This window comes from Choloepus didactylus, chromosome 9 (genome assembly GCF_015220235.1).
Source record: "Choloepus didactylus isolate mChoDid1 chromosome 9, mChoDid1.pri, whole genome shotgun sequence".
NCBI lineage: Eukaryota > Metazoa > Chordata > Mammalia > Pilosa > Megalonychidae > Choloepus > Choloepus didactylus.
The window spans coordinates 119,525,325-119,544,138 of record NC_051315.1 but is presented as its reverse complement, the minus strand read 5'-3'; positions in this window follow the sequence as shown (position 1 = coordinate 119,544,138).

Below are 18,814 nucleotides of genomic sequence, written 5' to 3'. Positions count from 1 at the left end.
TAAGATCCCTTTGCAGATGTTATTTTTATTTAAGATGTGGCCAACTGAATCAGAATGGTCTTAATCTTATTACTGGAAGCCTTATAAAAAGAAAGCCATTGGGAGGATACAGAAACAGGAAAGCAGTGGGAACTCAGAAGAGAAAGGAGAGGACATTGCCCTGTGACAGGGAGCAGAGAAGCAAGTCAAGGAGCCCCAAAGATGGCAGCACATAACAGCCCTGTGAGGAAGCAAGCCTTGTAGCCTCTGAAACTGTGAGCCAATAACTTCCTGTTGTTTAAGCCAAATTCAATTTTTGTATTTGTGATAGTAGCCTAGACAAACTAGGATAGGCCTCGTAGTCAGAAAAGGTTCTGGGGAGCAAAGGGACCACCGTGGCTGGAGCAGAGAAGAGAGGGGGAGAGAAGTGGAGTGAGAAGAGTGGGGATGAGGGCCCTGAAACTTTGGCTTTTACTCTGGCATTACTGAGAGTGACCCCTTTCTGAGAAGTGACAGGGACTTTCCAAAAGTTAAAAATAAAAGCAGGGGCTTCCCTCCAAAATAGAACATATCCAGCAAAAGTTGCAGTTTTAGCAACATTTGAGAATAAGATGGTTTTGGTACAACAGATAAGTATGCTATAATAACTAATCTATGATTACTCCCTGCTTTCTAAGGTCTTTCTTTGTAACTTAACTATCAAGCATTTAAATTGCCTTTATAAGCCAAAGTAACCTGCTTGACATTTGAGACTCTTAATCTGGTTTGCGATCTCCCTGATCAAACAGTTTCTCTTCCAATAAAGCTGATGCTTTGATGACATTGGTGGCTGTTTCTCTTGACTGCTTCTGGTGTCAGAAGTAGGATGCAGAGAGGTCCTTCCACCTTGCTATCTCCCCACCTTGCCATCAGTGCTGGTCCCCCCAAAATGTCACATTCCTTGGTTCAGTCTTGTGGGGGCAAATGTGTTAGTGTTGATTAGGTTGGAATCTTTTGGTTGAGTGTTTCCATGGAGATGTGACACAACCAACTGCCGGTGAAACATTTCATCAAATTATTTCTATGGAGATATGGACCCCGCCCATTCAGGGTGGGTCTTGATTTAATCACTGGAGTCCTATAAAAGAGCTCACAAACAGAGGAACTCAGAGCAGCTGAGAGAGGCATTTTGAAGACAGCTGTTGAAAGCTGATGCTTTGGAGATGCTAGCCCAGAGTTTGCTTCGGAGAAGCTAAGAGAGACAAGCCTAGAGAATTTTGGAGAAAGCAATTGTGAAACCAGAACTGTGAAACAGGTGCCAGCCACATGTTTTCACAGCTAACAGAGGTTTTCCAGATGCCAATGGCCTTTTTCCAGTGAAGGTACCCTATTGCTGGTGCCTTAACTTGGACATACTTTCATGGCCTTAGGACTGTATCTTTGTAATGAAATAAACCCTCTTTATAAAAGCCAATCCATTTCTGGTATTTTGCATAATGGCAGCATTAGCAAACCAAAACACCATCTCTGCAGCTGGTGAGTTACCAGGTGCTGGTACCCAAAGCACATTGTGTCCACTTCTGTCTTGCAGACCACAGAGCACAAGGGGCAGGTTTTTCCCAAATCCAACCTCTGCTTTTTTGTGCATGTTGAAATTGTGAGAATCAAGCTCTGAATCATAGACATCGATGCTCGATTTATCAACACATCAGCATTTAGGAGAAGAGTGTAGCCTTCTCTTCTTTCTCAGGTCTGGAAATAGGTTGAGGGATGGAGCTGATCATGACTTTATAGGCTCAGAAAATACAAATACTTCTACAAAAATCAAGGACTGGCTGCTCAGCTTTTGGGTGATTTAAATCTGATTACCAAGTTAAGGATAGTTAGGGGAATGGCAGCCAAAGTTTCTTTTCATCTACTGGCTAGCCAACTGCACTGTTCCATTCCAAGGGTAAGGCACATGTAGTCAATGGATCATGCCTTTCAGTTTTCTCATGTCTTCACCAGAAATGTCTCCCAGATTCTGGGGGAAAAATCTATTTTAAATGTTCAATGCTTTTATGAATTCTTAGCTTTCATTGCAGGGCTTTATTTGTATTGGAATTGCTATACAGAGACAGGTAGAATGGTCTTATTTTTAACTTCTTAGTTGAAGTATCACGTGCATATAGTAAAGTACATGATGTACCCTAATCTTAAATATCAACGAATTTTTACATAAAAGTGTACTAGATCAAGTGGTACAACTTTTCCAGCACTCTGGAAGGCTCCCGTATGCCATTCTCATAGAATGGCTCTATTTTAATTCAGAAATTTAGCTGTGGTTTTGACTAAACCTTTGACATTCCATCTTGGCATAACTTTGACAAAAATTCACTCATGGTTCAAAATAGAATAGCCTGTGAGTAAATAGTTATTATTTAACATCTCTTACAAAAGTCCCTTTTTGGTCAAAATGTGCAAGAAAACACTAATTGCATTTTATTTATTGTCAGCATGTATTCAAATAACCAAGGAAAGAAGATTTGGGGTTAAATACCCACAAGACGATAAAAACAAACACTTGGAAACACATTGCCAAACCCCAATTGCCCACTGTCCTCCCACAAAATTGAGGCACTTAATGGGGCTTCTGTTAGGAAAAAAAGATCCTCCTCATCATTTTTTCTTGTTGACTTGGTGTGCTGTACCCAGCCACAAGTAATGTGGAGGAAGCTGCTTTCAGCAGTTCTCATTTCATTCAAATCAAAGAGAAAATGACCGTGATTCCCATTTGGGAAGAACAATCAATATTGTAGTGCCAACACTTTGGTACCAAGTACAGATGTAGATTAGCAACAAGTGATCATATTTACTGTCTCTTCATAGTGAACTTCTGAACATTTGTGTTGATTTGATAATACATATTTATTTCATGCATTATCCCATTTCTCAATAAATTAATTGTTGAAATATGGAACATATATCTAACATATAAATGTGAATCATATAAGTTGGTTTAGGGAGACTTCTGGCAGTCACTTTGAAATGAAGATGCATAATGTATTTGCTTGTGTCTTACATCTCCATACTCAGGGAAAATACAGCACATACTAATGGTAAAGAGTGCTTTATTCTCAAGCTCATGGATTGGTACCAACTGGACAGAGTTGAGTCACCTGCCTATTCCTCAAGCAATCAACTAAGGCCAAGAGGATGAAATAAGTGATTGTTCAGATTTGGGATACGTGCCCATCACTGGTTGTTTTAGTGTGCTGGGGCTGCTATAACACATTGGGTTGAGTTAACAAGAATTTATTGGCTTACAGTTTTAGAGCTAGGTGTCACAAATCAAGGCATCAGCAAGGCCACACTTTCTCTGGGAGACTGTCGAGTTCTGGTGAGGTCTGGCCACAATCTTTGGGGCTCCTTGACCTGCATCTCTGCCCTCATCGCATGGTGATGTGCTTAGACTCCTCCTGTGATTTTATCTGACTTCTGACTTCTCTGACCTTGTGCAAATTTCCTCTCTTCACAAGGCCTCCAGTAATGTAGTTTAAGACCCATCCTGATTCAATTTGGCCACACCTTAATTAATCATATCTTCAAAAGGTCCTATTTACAAATGGGTTCACACCCACAGGCACATGGATTAAGATTAAGAGCATGTCTTTCGTGGGGATGGGATTTAATCCCCAACACTGTGTGCAAAGGGACATGGAGGAGGCTCACTCTGCTGAACCACTATGGGCAGAGAGTGGGAACTGTGGTGCCCAAAGGAAAATTTGTCCTCCCAGAAGCTGGAGGAGTGGAGACTCATCCTGGAAACACATCTTGTTGAGGATCGAGTGGTCTTTAACTCATTTATACAGCAAGAAAGGTAGAAGTCAACTTCTTAAAGAGAACATTGGTAAATATGGTTGCCTCATGCAATTTTTTTCATGCTTGGTACCTAGTTTTCAAATTTCAGATTTTTAAAAAGTGTTTTTAAAGAAGATTTGAATGCTTTGTTGGGCCCCATTAACACACAAAAGAATTATGTTATGTTTTTCTGATCAGTTTCTAAATCTACTGGAAAAGCCATGTTTGCAACAAATAAACAACAAAAAAAAATCATTAGAGCAATGGACTAACCAGTTTTATTAATACAGGTAGATTTTGCCTAGAAAATCTAGGCTCTGCTTTCTTGTTGAATCTTGTTTGCTCCTTGATCATCCAGGGTGGCAGACTTTTTTTTTTCTTGCTAACAGGTGAGTATTAAGGAATTACAAGGATTGTTTGGATTAAAGCTTATTCATCTCCCTTAATAATTCTATTTTTAGAAGGTGGTAGAATGTCAATAAATGTTTCTTTTCTTATACCATGATATCTCTCCTCCAGAGTATCTCCACAATGTGAATTGGGGACGGTGGTGCTGGGGGAGGGCTCTTACTACACATGGGGAAACCCATCTCCCTTATGTTCAATAGATGGGCTGTAGGCCTTTCTGAACTCATCCTGCCAAGTTCTGCCTGGGTCTCTTTGATCTCTTCTGACTGCCTTACATGGGTGTGGGAAGGATTAATTAATTAATGCTTATTAAGAGCTTTGAAGATGAAAAGTGCGTTGCTAATACCATGATTATCACCATCATCTCTTGGTTTCCTCCTGTCTGGATTTTACTCCACAGGGACCCTCCAACCCCACCCCAACCCAAGCCAGCCAGAGACTCTGTTTTGTCTTGTAAGGAATGTCTACTGGACTTTCAAAGAAGATTAGATTTTACAGTAAAGAATAAAATAGAACCATTAGAAACATTCTTTTTTCCTAGACTCACTAAATTATACAATCACATTTTACGGATTATTGTTCTTAATTTTACACTTTTTGGAGAGGGGTTGGGAGGCATTGTATAGGTGTGATGAATTTATATTCCAAATCTTCTATAGCTTGAAGAGCCCTTTCCACCATGAGACATTGTCCAAGTCAGTTTCTGTATTATCTGTCTACCCCACCCTCCCTGCCAGTTGACGAGAATCTTGGCCTGTGTCCCTCAAACCTGAGTGACACCTCTCCTCCCTGTGGTTTCCAATCTCACATCTTCATAATCTACCTGTTGGCTTCTTCCTTAAACCACAAAGAGAATATTAATGCTTCAACATTTTTCTATTTTAAATGTCCCTCCCTATTCCGGTTTGCTAATGCTGCCTTTATGTAAAACACCAGAAATGGATTGGCTTTTATAAAGGGGGTTTATTTGGTTACAAATTTAGTCTGATGGCCATGCAAATGTCCAAATTAAGGTATCAGCATGAGTATACCCTCACCAAAGGAAGGCTAATGGCGTCTGGAAAACCTCTGTTAGCTGGGAAGGCATGTGGCTGGCATCTGCTGATCCTGGGTTGTGTTCTGGCTCCTCTCTCAGCTCCTGTGTGTTTGTCAAAATGTTGCTCTAGGGGTGTTTTGTCCTTTCTTAGCTTCTCTGCAGCAAGCTCTGGGCTAGAATCTCTGAAGCATTAGCAAAAGTTTGCTTTCAACGGCCATCTCCCTCATGACTCGCTAAGCTGCAGCTGCTCTGAGGTCCCTCTGTTTGCTATTTTATAGGACTCCAGTGATTAAATCAAGACCCACCTGAATGGGCGGGCTCCACATCTCCATGGAAACACTCAATCAATGGATTCCAACCTAATCAACACTAATATGTCTGCCTCACATATTAGGACATGGCATTTTGGGGGACATAATACATCCAAACCGGCACACTCCCCTTACCGAGAAGGTAGATAGGTCATTGATGGGCCCTGGAGTGTGGGTTTGGTTGATGCACAGAGATAGTCATAGACTGTTCTCAGGATTGTCTCGTAAGCATGGCACTTGTACTGACAGCGCCACAGAGTCTTGCTCTGATTTGATTTGCACTCATACCTGTAAGTGCCAAAGGCCAGTCCCAGAGCCTTTGCAGGTCCGTCACTGTCCTGATCTATCACTGCCCTTTCTGAATGATCTTAAATTTTTTTTTTGTGGTGTTTTTCTGTTTCTGTTTTTTTGTTTTTGTTTTTTTTTTTGTAAGTGGAAGGGAAGAGAAACTTTTGTGAAAATTGCAAAGACATGTACAATCCAAACCAAATAAAGGTTATATTTCTCAATTTTCAGAGACAGCGGTGATGATTTGTAAATAAACGTGCAGCCAAATAAAGTATTGCTTTAGTACCTCGCACCTTTATGAAAATGACTCCTTAGCTTGAAATTGCTAAGCAGGTGCTGAGATTTGACAATTTGCCTGTACCTTGTACTTGTTCAAAGGTTTTCTTCAAAAAGAGTCAATTTATTTCTCATGTCTTTACATAATTCCATGGTATTTACTTCTGTTTCCTACTTTTGGTTTAGGGTTGCTTTATGAAATAATTACCTTGATAACTACTGTTTAGAGATACCCTTCATTGTGCCAGGCTCACACTGATGCTTTTCCTCCAGTATTTCATTTAATCCTAATTATAGTTCTCTGAAGTGGATTTTGCTATTCCCATTTTATAGACTGGAAAATAGAGGCTTGGAGAGGTTATTAATTTGCCCAAGGCCATGGCAAAGCTGGGATCTAAACCCAGGCCAGTCTGTGACCAGAGTCCTTGCTCCAGCTGATTTTCCACCATCTGAAATTGCCTTAACTGTAAAAGTAAAAAGTGTATGATCCCTCTGACATATAAAATGCATGAAGGACTTTACAATCTACTCTTAAAGGGTCATGCAGTATGGTAGAAGAATCCTCAAACATTTTCTAGCTTTTCTCATCTGTTTGGATTGTGCTGGGTACATACTGGCTGGGGTGAGGTTGAAAAGGTCTCTTGACCTCCTTGAGGTTCAATATCTTCACCTGTAAAATGGGGGTAACAATAAGACCCACCATACAGGATTTTTTGCTATTTGATAATATACAAGAAACGTGTGCCGAATGGCAAGTTGCTACATCAGTGCAGTTAGGAAGCAAATACACTATTCTTAGTAAGAGATCATGGAACTCTGACCTAATGATAATTGAAAGGCGCTGACATATTTGAGAGAAACTTCTTGGAATGGGGTCTAGTCTAAGGAGAGGAGAACTTCACAACAAATCATGACTGTGATGTGGAGGCAAGTTAACTGAGGCTGGATGAAGGACAGGTTTGTCTGTGGAGATAAATTCATTTTGGAACATTCTGGGTTTGAGGTGATGGCAGAATTCTGTGTAGAGATGTTTAGCAGAACTTTGCATCTTAAGTTCAGCATAGAGGAGACAAGGCAGAGTTACAGATGTAGGCTTGTGAGCTATCTTTAAAAAGGAGATTTAAAAAAATTAGTTTTCATTAGAGAGGTTATGGGTTCACAAAACAATCATGCATAAAATACAGGATTTCCATACACTGCCCCACCACCAATGCCTTGCATTAGTGTGGAACATTTGCTACTATTAATGATAGCACTTTTAAAAAAATAATTGTACTATTTTTTTTAAATAGTAGTTTCCTTTGTTACAAATGAGGAAACATTATTAAAATGGTTCTATTGTCCATTGGTGTATTTTTCCCCCTATATACTACTCCATTATTACCACCTTGTATTAGTATCATACGTTTGTTGTAACCCATGAAAGAAAGTTCTTATGCTTGTACTATTAGCCATAGTCCATCGTCTACAATAGGGTTCACTATGCTGTAGAGTCCTATGTTTTATCTTTCAATTTTTATCCTAGTAATATATACACCCTAAAGTTTCCTCTTTTTCACCTATATAATTGTATTGTTGATTTCACTTACAATAATGTGCTGACCATCTTCACCATCCATTTCCAAAACTTTACAATCAGTCTAAATAGAAATTTTGTACAAATTAAGCATCAAATCCCCATTCCTTACCCTGAATCTATTCCCTGGTAACCTGTATTCTAGATTCTAATTCTATCAGTTTGCATATTATAATTAGTTCATATCAGTGAGATCATACAATATTTGTCCTTTTGGGTCTGGCTTATTTCACTCAGCATAATGTCCTCAAGGTTCATACATGTTATCTCATGCATCAGGATTTCATTCCTTCTTACAGCTGAATAATATTTGATCATATGTATATTCAACATTTTGTTTTATCCATTCATTGGTTGATGGGCATTTAGGTTGCATCCATCTTTTGGCAATTGTGAATTATGATGCTATGAATATCTGTGTGAAAAATATCTGTTTGAGTCCCTGCTTTCAATTTTTCTGGGTATATACATAGAAGAGAGATTGCTGGATCATATGGCAAATCTATACTTAGCTTCTGAGGAAATACCAAACTGCCTTCTACATCTGCTACACCATTTTACATTCCCATCAGTAATGAAAGAGTGTTCCTATTTCTCTACATCCTCTCCAACGCTTGTAGTTTTCTGTTTTGTTTTTTTAAATAGTAGCCATTTTAATGGGTATGAAATAATATCTCATTGTGGTTTTGATTTGCATTTCCCTAATAGCTAGTGATGGTGAGCATCTTTCACATGCTTTTTAGCCATTCTTACGTCCTCCTTGGAGAAATGTCTATTCAAGTCTTTTGCCCATTTTTAAATTAGGTTGCTTCTCTTTTTATTGTTGAGGTGTAGGATTTCTTTATGTATTTTAGAGATTATACCCTCATTGGATATGTGGTTTCCAAATATTTTCTCCCATTGAGTAGGCTGCCTTTTCACTTTTGTGACAAAGTCCTTAGATGCACAAAAGTTTTTAATTTGGAGAAGTTCCCACTTATCTATTTTTTCTTTCATTGCTTCTGCTTTAGGTGTAAAGTCTAAGAAACTATAACCTACCACAATGTCTTGAAAATGCTTCTCCACATTTTCCCCCAGGAATTTTAGAGCTCTGATTCTTATATTTACATCTTTGATCCATTTTGAGTTCATTTTTGTATATGGTGTGAGTAAGGGTCCTCTTTCATTCTTTTGCATATGCATATCCAATTCTTTCAGCACAATTTGTTGAAGAAACCATTCTTTCCCAATTGAATAGACTTGGCAGCCTTGTCAAAAATCAATTGGCCATAAATGTGAGGGTCTATTTCTGAACACTCAATTCGATTCCACTGGTCTGTATTTCTGTCTTTGTGCCAATACCATGCTGTTGTGACCATTCTAGCTTTGTAATATGTTTTAAAGTCAAAAGTGTGAGCCCTCTAGCTTTTTTCTTCTTTTTCAAGATATTTTTGGATTTTCTGGACCCCTTACCCTTTCAAATAAATTTGATAATGGGCTTTTCCATTTTACAAAGTAGGCTACTGGAGTTTCGATTGGGACTGCTTTGAATCTGTAAATTATTTTGGGTAAAATTAACATCTTAATTATATTTAAGTTTTCCAATCCATGAACATGGAATGTGCTTCCATTTATTTAGGTCTTCTTTGATTTCTTTTAGCAATGTTTCATAGTTTTCTGTGTACAAGTCCTTTACATCCTTAGTTAAATTTATTCGTAGATATTTGATATTTTTAGTTGCTACTGTAAATGGAATTTTTTTTCTTGATTTCCTCCTTAGATTGCTCCTTACCAGTGTATTGAAACACTACTGATTTTTGCAATTTGATCTTGTACTCCACCATTTTCCTGAACTCATTACTAACTCTAATAGCTTTGTAGTAGATTTTTGAGGACTTTTTGTATATAGGATCATGCCATCTGCAAATAGTGAAAGTTTTCCTTCTTCCTTTCCAATTTGGATGCCTTTCATTTCTTCTTACCTAACTGCTCTAGCTAGACCATATAATGCAATGTTGAATAACAGTGGTGATAGTGAGCATCCTTGTGTTGTTCCAGATCTTAGTCTTTCTCCATTGAGTATGATGTTATCTGTGAGTTTTTCATACATGCCCTTTTTCATGTTGAGGAATTTTCCTTCTATTCCTATCTTTTGAAGTTTTTCTTAAAAAGAAAGGATACTGGATTTTGTCAGATGCTTTTTCTGTGTCAGCCGAGATGAAAACATGGTTTTTCTCCTGCAATTTGGTAATGTGGTGTATTATATTGATTGATTTTCTTGTGTTGAACCACCGTTGCATACATGGGATAAAACCCAGCTGATCATGGTGTATAATGCTTTTGATGTGATGTTGAATTTGATTTGCAAGTTTTTGTTGAAAAATTTTGCATTATATTCATTAGAGAAAATGGTCTGTAATTTTCTTTTCTTGTGGTAACCTCATAGAATGAGTTAGGTAGTTTTCCCTCCCTTCAATTTTTTGGAAAAGTTTGAGCAGGATTGGTATTAATTCTTCTTAGAATGATTGGTAGAATTCATCTGTGAAGCCGTCTGGTCCCAGGATTTTCTCTCTTGGGAGATTTTTGATGACTCACTCCATCTCTTCACCTGTAATTGATATGTTGAGGTCTTCTTTTTCTCCTAGAGTCAGTGTAGGTTGTTTTTGTGTTTCTAGGAATTTGTCCATTTCATCTAAGTTGTCTAATTTGTTGGCATCTAGTTGTTCATAGGATCTTCTTAGTATTCTTTTTATTTCTGTGGGTATTTGCATCGTCACTCCTTTTCTCTTTGTCAGTCTAGTTAAGGGTGTGTCAATTTTATCGATCTTCTCCAAGAGACAAGTTTTGGTTTTGTTGATTGTCTCTATTGTTTTTTAATTCTCAGTTTTCATTTATTTCTGCTCTAATTTTTTTTATTTTATTTCTTTCCTTCTACTTGCTTTGGGATTAGTTTTCTCTTCTTTTTCTTTCACCTCCAGGTAGGCAGTTAGTAGTTTGATTTGCACTCTTTCTTCTTTTTTAATGTAGGTGTTTATGGCTATAAATTTCCCTCTCAGCACTGCCTTCACTGCATTCCATATGTTTTGATATGTTGTGTTCTTGTTTTCATTCATCTCAAGGTATTTACTGAATTCCCTAGCAATTTCTTCTTTGATTCACTAATTGTTTAAGAGTGTGTTATTTAACTTCCATATATTTGTGGATTTTCCAGTTCTCTGCCTGTTATTGATTTCCAGCCTCATCCTATTATGATCAGAGAAGGTGTTTTGTGTAATTTCTATCATTTAAATTTATTGAAGCTTGTTTTGTGACCCAACTTTTGGTCTATTCTGTAGAATGATCCATGTACACATGAGAAGAATGTATGTCTTGCTGTTTTCAGAAGCAAATCCTTTATACAGAATCTGGTGAAATCCTGCCCTTGAGGAACAGGCATTTAAACAGGCATAGGCAGGAGACCTGAGAAGGTTCTGAAAATAAATGATAGTGATAGAAAACCCAGGAAATAAATTTCATGACCACAAGGGAAAAGAGGGTTTTAAGCAAAGGTTGATCATTTTTGTAGAGTTCTGTAGAGGTTGACAATGCTGCAAAGCTGTGATTTTGCAATTAAGAGATTTTTGGAAACCTCTGGGGAAAAAATAGCTTTGGATGAGTAGTGATGGTGTAAGCCAGGTTTCCGGGGGCTACAGAAAGTTTCAGTTTTGGGGTATTGGAGCCAGTGGATGGACACTACTCAGAACAAACTGAAGTGAAATCTTCAGGATGTCTTGACAAATCAGAAGCAGGAGGGGACAAAATACTAGCTTGGGTTACTCTGTATCTTGGGTTGAGTTCCACCAAAAGCTGACTCTGAGGCTGGCTGTGAGAACAAGCAGTTTATTTTGGAGAAGATGCCAGGAAGCACCTGTGGTGGAGTGGAGAAGTAAGCCAGAGAATGAAAAAAGCCAATGCAGGGCATAATGATCAAATTACTCTTTTAGGCCTTTGGGAGGTCCGTACCTGCTGGGGACCTCTTTAAGACAGTGTAGTATACACCTCAGACTTATCCTTTCCTTGGGAGTAAGGAAGCTGGAGTATATTTATCTTCCAATTCCTATGTACTGACTGGGTTTTGTTGTCAGAGTGTCAACCTTTAGCACCTCTGACCTTCCTCAGGCTTACAGAGAGGGGTGAACCACAAAGACTTCAGACAGGGTTAGAGTCGGAGGCAGTCATTGTGCAGAGGGACGTGGGCAGGGTCTGCTACAATGAGGGATGAAAATGGGCAAGGCAGGCAGGAGGAAAGGAAAGGAGTAAGGGATTAACAGGTATCAAACACCTAATATATATTGGACACACTTTAGTATATGCACATTTCCATCTCATTTAATCTTTACTACTTTCATATGAAGAAACTGACATTCAGAGAGATTCATTAACTTTGTAAGAGCAACAGAGTCTTGATTCTTATTAAATAATAAATTATTAAATAATAAGATTACCTAATACAAAGCCACCCTACCACTCTGCAAGTAAACCTGGGGCGCTAATGGGGGCATAGTTGAAAGAGTGGCCCGTGGTGTATTTGGACAGATCATCTCATCGAAATGATGCTCTTTGTTTCTGAATTTGTGCTTTCATTCCTTCCTTCAGTCAGAAGGAATAATTAATAGTTTGGTTTTAAAAAGGTCCCCTGCAGGGCTACAGGCTGCACATGGAAATCAAAGTAACTAAAAGAATAATGAATTGTGTTAACAAAGTATATTATTATCTCTTCTAATTATTTATGTTGTTAGAAACTTGAATGTAAGATTTGCTATGATTATCCTGAAATGCTGTAAATAGAAGTTGCTTGTTCTCTTTGCTCATCCTGTCCTACTTTGTTGTCCCTTTCTCCTTTCCTTGTCCTCTCCCTGGACCTGTATCCTTCAGGTCTCCTGCCTGTGCCCAGTGCCTTCAGATCCCTTCCCCTTTCTGCTGCCTTTGGGGCCCTGAGTAAGGACGCCTGATTAGCGCTGCCCCTCCTGGTTGGAACCCCTGCTTCTCCTTCTATTCTTTGTCCCCCTTTCCTTTATGGTCTCTTTCTTTATCTACTCAACCATGCAGCTCAGGCAGCTGTTGTGTTGTTTCTGGCTTTCTTCAGCTTCCGCTGATATCTTTCTCTTCTGTGTCCTAACTCTCAGGCTCTGGCATGAACCTGAGCTAATCTAATAAAGACCATTCTGGAGAAAAGCTCAAGGAGAAGAACAGAACAGCAGGGGTCAGCTGGGCCAGCCCCTCCTTCCCAGAAAGAATTCCTCGGTAAATGGGTCTTTGCTTTTAATAATTTCCCATTTTTTTTTGTTTCCTGTTTTTAAAATGTAAAATATTAAAATAACAGCCAAGAAGTGTCTGAAGAAAGAATGGAAAGAGCACCCTAATCCATCCTACTATCCTGAAAAATAGCTGTTTTCCTTCCATTTATTCCCTTTAAATCTTTATTCTAGCATGTAATTTTGATTTCTGCATTTTTAACTCAACATTACTTGATGATCATTTAAAATCCATTTCTACCCAATCTTCATTATTATTCCTTTTTAATGACCAATTAATACTCCATTCTGTTGGTTGCACCACATTTAACAATTCTTTGCATGAAAGTAAGTTTTCATTTCTTCTGGTTAAGTGCCCATGAGTGCTATTGCTGGGTTGTACAATAAGCCTATTTTTGGTTTTAAAAGAAACTGCCAATCTGTTTTCCAGAGTGACTATATATTTTATAGTCCCATCACAACAGTATGAGTGATCCAGTTTCTCCACATCCTCACCAGCAGCTGCATTTGGTGTTAACACTATTTTTGTTGTTGCTGTTGTTATTGCTGTTGTTTTGTTTGTTTTGCTTTAGCTGGTCAAATAGGCTTGCCTATGACAGTCTCAGATTGTCTATTGCTCCACTGGGGTTACAGTAGTGTTCCTTTTCACCCTCAAAGGGTCCCAGTTTCCTCAAAATGATCTCTTGACTGGGTCGATCACATTACATGAGTGGCCACAGTGATCTCTCACTGTGGTTTTAATTTGTATTTCCCTATTGGCTGATGTTGTTGAACATCTTCTCATATGCTTATTTGTCAACTGTGTATCTTTTCAGTGAATCTTTTCATGTCTTTTGCCCATTTTTAAATTGGATTATTTGTTTTTTAACATTGAGTTTTGAGAGTTCTTTATATGTTCTAGATACAATTCATTGGTTGGATATGTGATTTGCAAATATTTCTCCAAGTCTATAAGGGTCATTCCATTCTCTTTACAGGATCTGTTAATAGAATAGAAATATTTAATCTTGATGAAGTCCAATTTGTCATTTTTTCCTTCTGAGGACTTTGCTTTTTGTGTCAAGTCTAAGAATTCTTTGCCTAGTCCTAGGTCCCAAAGATTTTCTTCTATTTTTTCCTAAATTTTTAATAGTTTTTCATAATATATTTAAGTCTGGGATCCATTTTGAGTTAATTTTTGTATAAAGTATGAAGTTTTGGCTGAAGTTCATGTAGCTGATTTTATTTAGTGGAATCACTTATTTAGGATAGGCATGGAATAATAAGGCAAAAATTGTGTAAGATTTTTTAAATGTCTGGATTTTATTTCTAATTTAGGGGATGACTATGATATTGGGAATCTCAAGTGCTGGGAAATGCAAGCTCAGTGTGAGGAAAGAGGACAACCTCAGCACATAAGTAAGTGAGATATTTACAGGGAGGTAGGAGTCCTGTAGTATCCCATGAAGAGGGCAACACACATCCTGGTTTCATATGTGTTGTTCCATTGAAACTGTTAACAGTGCCACTTCCACCCTTGAAGGGTCTCAGTCTCCTCAACACAGTATATGAAGGCCCAACTGGATTGCATTACGTAAGTGGCCACTTGCTCTACCTCTTCCCAGCCTTGCTTATTTCATGCTCCCACCCTAAAGGAAATACCACAGACCAAAAAAGTTTTATATGATTGCCTTGGTAAGTGACTAATCTGGTGCTTTACTTTCAGAAAAGTGTAGAAATTTGCTGCTGGAAGGGATCTTAGGGATGCTTTAGATGAGCTTACATTTATCTAGTTTGTGCTATGTGCCTGGCACTGTTCTAAGAATTCTCCATGTAATAATCAACCCTCACCACAACCCTTAAGGCCAGTTTTATTTTACCATTTTCATTTCACAGACAAGGGTACTAAGGAATTCACAGAGAGGTTAAGTAATGTGCCCAAGGTTTTGTGGTTGGGAATTATAAAGCCATGATTCAACCAGACCGAGGGGTTCTGGAGACTGTGCTTAACCACTGCCCTATCCACCTCCTTGTCCATGCTGTTCCACACATGTGCAAAGAGAGCCAAGGTTAACAAACTTAAAGTGGTGAGACGGAGCCCACCCCAAGTTTCTATCTATAACCCAGGTTAATGGTGATATCTAACAAGTAAAAGAGACTGTGGAATGCTAATACCAGAATATTTCTATCATCTAAAGCATCCATAAAGCATCCCTAATAAGGGCTTGGGTTATAGTCTAGCTACACATTATAAGACTTTGGACAGGTTATTTAATGAACTTCAATTGCCTTATTAAAGAGGGATGATGAAAATACCTAACATATAAAGTATGAATATCCTGGAATGTGATGAATGTTGGTATTGCTGTCTGAATTATTTATTGGATGGTCATTGGAACAATATTGAAGTGGTGTGGTATGTTAGGCTATGGCTGGTTTGGTCAGCTGTGTTTTAACCTTAGTTTGAAAGGTCATAGTTCACTCTTTTGTGTGTCTCTGGCTACTCTGAGATGATGGCAGAGATGTTTTCATCCCACATGCTGCTCCTACTAGGTAAAGATAGAAGCAGCCTAAGCCCATAAGTCAACAGAAACTGAAATGTTGGATGACACCCAGGTCCTGACTTTATTTCTGAAGCCACTTTGCTCTTATTTTCTGTCATAGCCCTGAATGAAATAGGTGTTCATAGCTCTTTGGTAAGTTTCCAATTTATAGCACATAACTGGAGGATGCTAAAGAGACCCAATCTGACACTATGGATGAAATTCCCTCAGAATATATGGAAACAAAGTGAATGGGCTTGATTGTATACTGTTAAGCTCTGAATAATTTTTGTCGGTACAAGATACATATCCTTCTATATAGATGATGCCAGTGTTTCAAGTTATATAAGCAGCTGCTTTAGAAGGGTCTGAAGGTAAACAACAGGCAATTCAGTTAAAAGTAAAAGAGAGATTTAAACATCCCTTCTAATCCAGCTCAAAAATAAGACTAGAGAATGCTGAAAAATAAATAATCATATATAAGTCACATCTATTTTGTCTATGTAGACATCATGGGAAATACAAATTAAAATATTTGCTATCAATTATATGGAGAGGCATTATGGAGGGTCTGGGGTTATGTGCTCTGAAGCCGAAGTGCTTGGTTTTGAATCCTGGAGTACATCTCAGTGCTGCCATGCTAGCTATGAACTGGGACCAGTTGCTACTCTTCTCTGTGATTTAGTTTCCTTATTGTTAAGATGGGGGATAATAGTACCTGCCTCAGGGGGAACTTCCAGGGAAGATGGAGTGTAGGGAGCTCCATGATTCACTCCTCTAAAAATAGCTGGTGGAGAGGCATAAGCTGTTCCCAAACAACTGTTCTGGGGCTCTAGATGCCAGGGGAGTACTTTACAGCATCCAGGGAAGAGTAGGATGAAGAAGCTGAGAAACTTTGGTAAAGAACTGGCTCTTTGGAACTGGTCTGTGCCCTCTTTGAGGGTCCCTGGCCCTGTTTTGGCTGGGAAATATTGATTTGGGAAATTCCTCATCGGGGTGACCCTCTCCCAGAATTTGCCCTCCTGGAAAAAGCAGCTAGAGGCAATGAAAGGAGAGTAAAATAAGAACTGTAGAAGCACAAAAAAAACAGACAGAACAGATCAAGTTTCCTGGAGGAAGAACAGAGGAAAGGAAGCTCTCTCCTGGGGGTGAAATAGTTGCACAAATAGTGCAATCTTAAAAATTTTACCACATACACAGGACAAGAATCAGATGAAGAAAAGCTGAAAAAAATCTGATCAGTTAAACATGGGCTATTCTAAATGTCTAGAATAAGTTGAACCAAATGTTAAAGAAGATCTTTAACACAAAGCCAATCAACAATAAAACCCTAGGCAAGAGAGTTTACCTTTAGAGTAAACTCATCAAGATAATCAGATGCTTAGACATCAGCAAAAATTTACAAGCCATACCAAGAAACAGGAAGATATGGCCCAGTCATAGGAACAAGTTAAAACCTCAGAAGGGACACAGAATTGAAACAACTAATCAAAGATGTTCAAACAAATCTCCGAATCAATTCAAGGACATGAAGGAAAATATGACTAAAGAGATAAATGTTATTAAGAAGATACTGGGTGAGCATAAAAAAGAATTAGAAAGTATGAAAAGAAACATAACAGAATATATGAGAATAAAAGGCACAATAGAACAGATTAAAAATACACTAAAGGCATACAACAGCAGATTTGAACAGGCAGAAGAAAGAATCAGCAAACTAGAAGACAGGACAATTGAAATCTTACAGACAGAAGAACAGATAGAGAAAATATGTAGAAACCACATTTCTGATAGGGGTTTAATACCCAGAATATATAAAGAAATCCTGCAACTTAACAATAAAAAGACACAACCCAAAAGATTTGAATACACATTTCTCCACAGAGGAAATACAGATAGCCGAAAGGCACGTGCAAAGATGCTTAACATCACTGGCTATTAGGAAAATGCAAATCAAAATCACAGTGAGATATCATTTCACACCTACTAGAATGGCCACTATTAAAAAACAGAAAACTACAAGTGTTGGAGAGAATGTGGAGAAATAGGAACACTCATTCACTGCTGGGGGGTGGGGGGGTGATGTAAAATGGTACAGCAGCTATGGAAGACAGTTTGGCAGTTCCTCAGGAAGCTAAGTATAGAATTGTCATATGATCCAGCAATCCCTCTTCTATGTATATACCCAGAAGAACTGAAAGCAGGGACTCAAACAGACATTTACACACCGATGTTCATAGTGGCAATATTCACAATTGCCAAAAGACAACTGCAATTCAAATGTCTATCAACTGATGAATGGATAAACAAACTGTGGTATATACATATAAGGGAATATTATTCAGCTGTAAGAAGGAATGAGGTCCTGTTTCATGTGACAACATCGATGAACCTTGTGGATATTATGATGAGTGAAATAAGCCAGAAACAAAAGGACAAATATTGTTTGATCTCACTGATATGAACTAATTATAATAAGCAAATTCACTGAATTAGAATATAGAAAATAGGTTTCAGGAGATCGAATCAGAATAGACGATGTGGAGCTGATGATGATTTTGTGCAGAATTTCTAATTAAGTTGATTTTTAATGTTTGGAAATGGATAGTGGTGATGGTAGCATGTTATTGTGAGTGTAATTAACAGCTGAATTCTGTATGTGAATGTGGTTGAAAGGGGAAGTTTGGGTGTTGTATATTACTAGAAGGAAAGTTAGAAGATAAAACATGGGACTGTATAACACTGTTGAACCCTGTTGTGGACAACGACTATGGTTAATACTACAAATATAAGAATGTTCTTTCATGAATTAAAACAGTTGTACTTCATTAGTATAAGGTGTGAATAATAGGGTATGTATATGGGAAAATACACCTAATGCAAACTATGGACTTTAGTTAATAGTAATATTTTAATATTCTTCAACCAATTGTAACAAAGTTACCACACCAATGCAAAATGTCCACAATAGGGAGGTATATGGGAATGCAATATTTTTTGCATGACTTTCATGCAAACCTGTGATATGCTAGTTCGCTAATGCTGCCTTTTAGCAAAACACCAGAAATGGATTGACTTTTATGAAGCGGGTTTATTTGGTTACAAAGTTACAGTCTTAAGGCCATAAGGTGTCCAAGGTAAGTCATCGACAATCGGGTACCTTCACTGGAGGATGGCCAATGGTGTCTGGAAAACCTCAGTTAGCTGGGAAGGCATGTGGCTGGTGTCTGCTCCAGAGTTCTAGTTTTAAATTGGCTTTCTCCCAGGACGTTCCTCTCTAGGCTACAGTTCCTCAAAAATGTCACTCTTAGTTGCTCTTGGGGTGT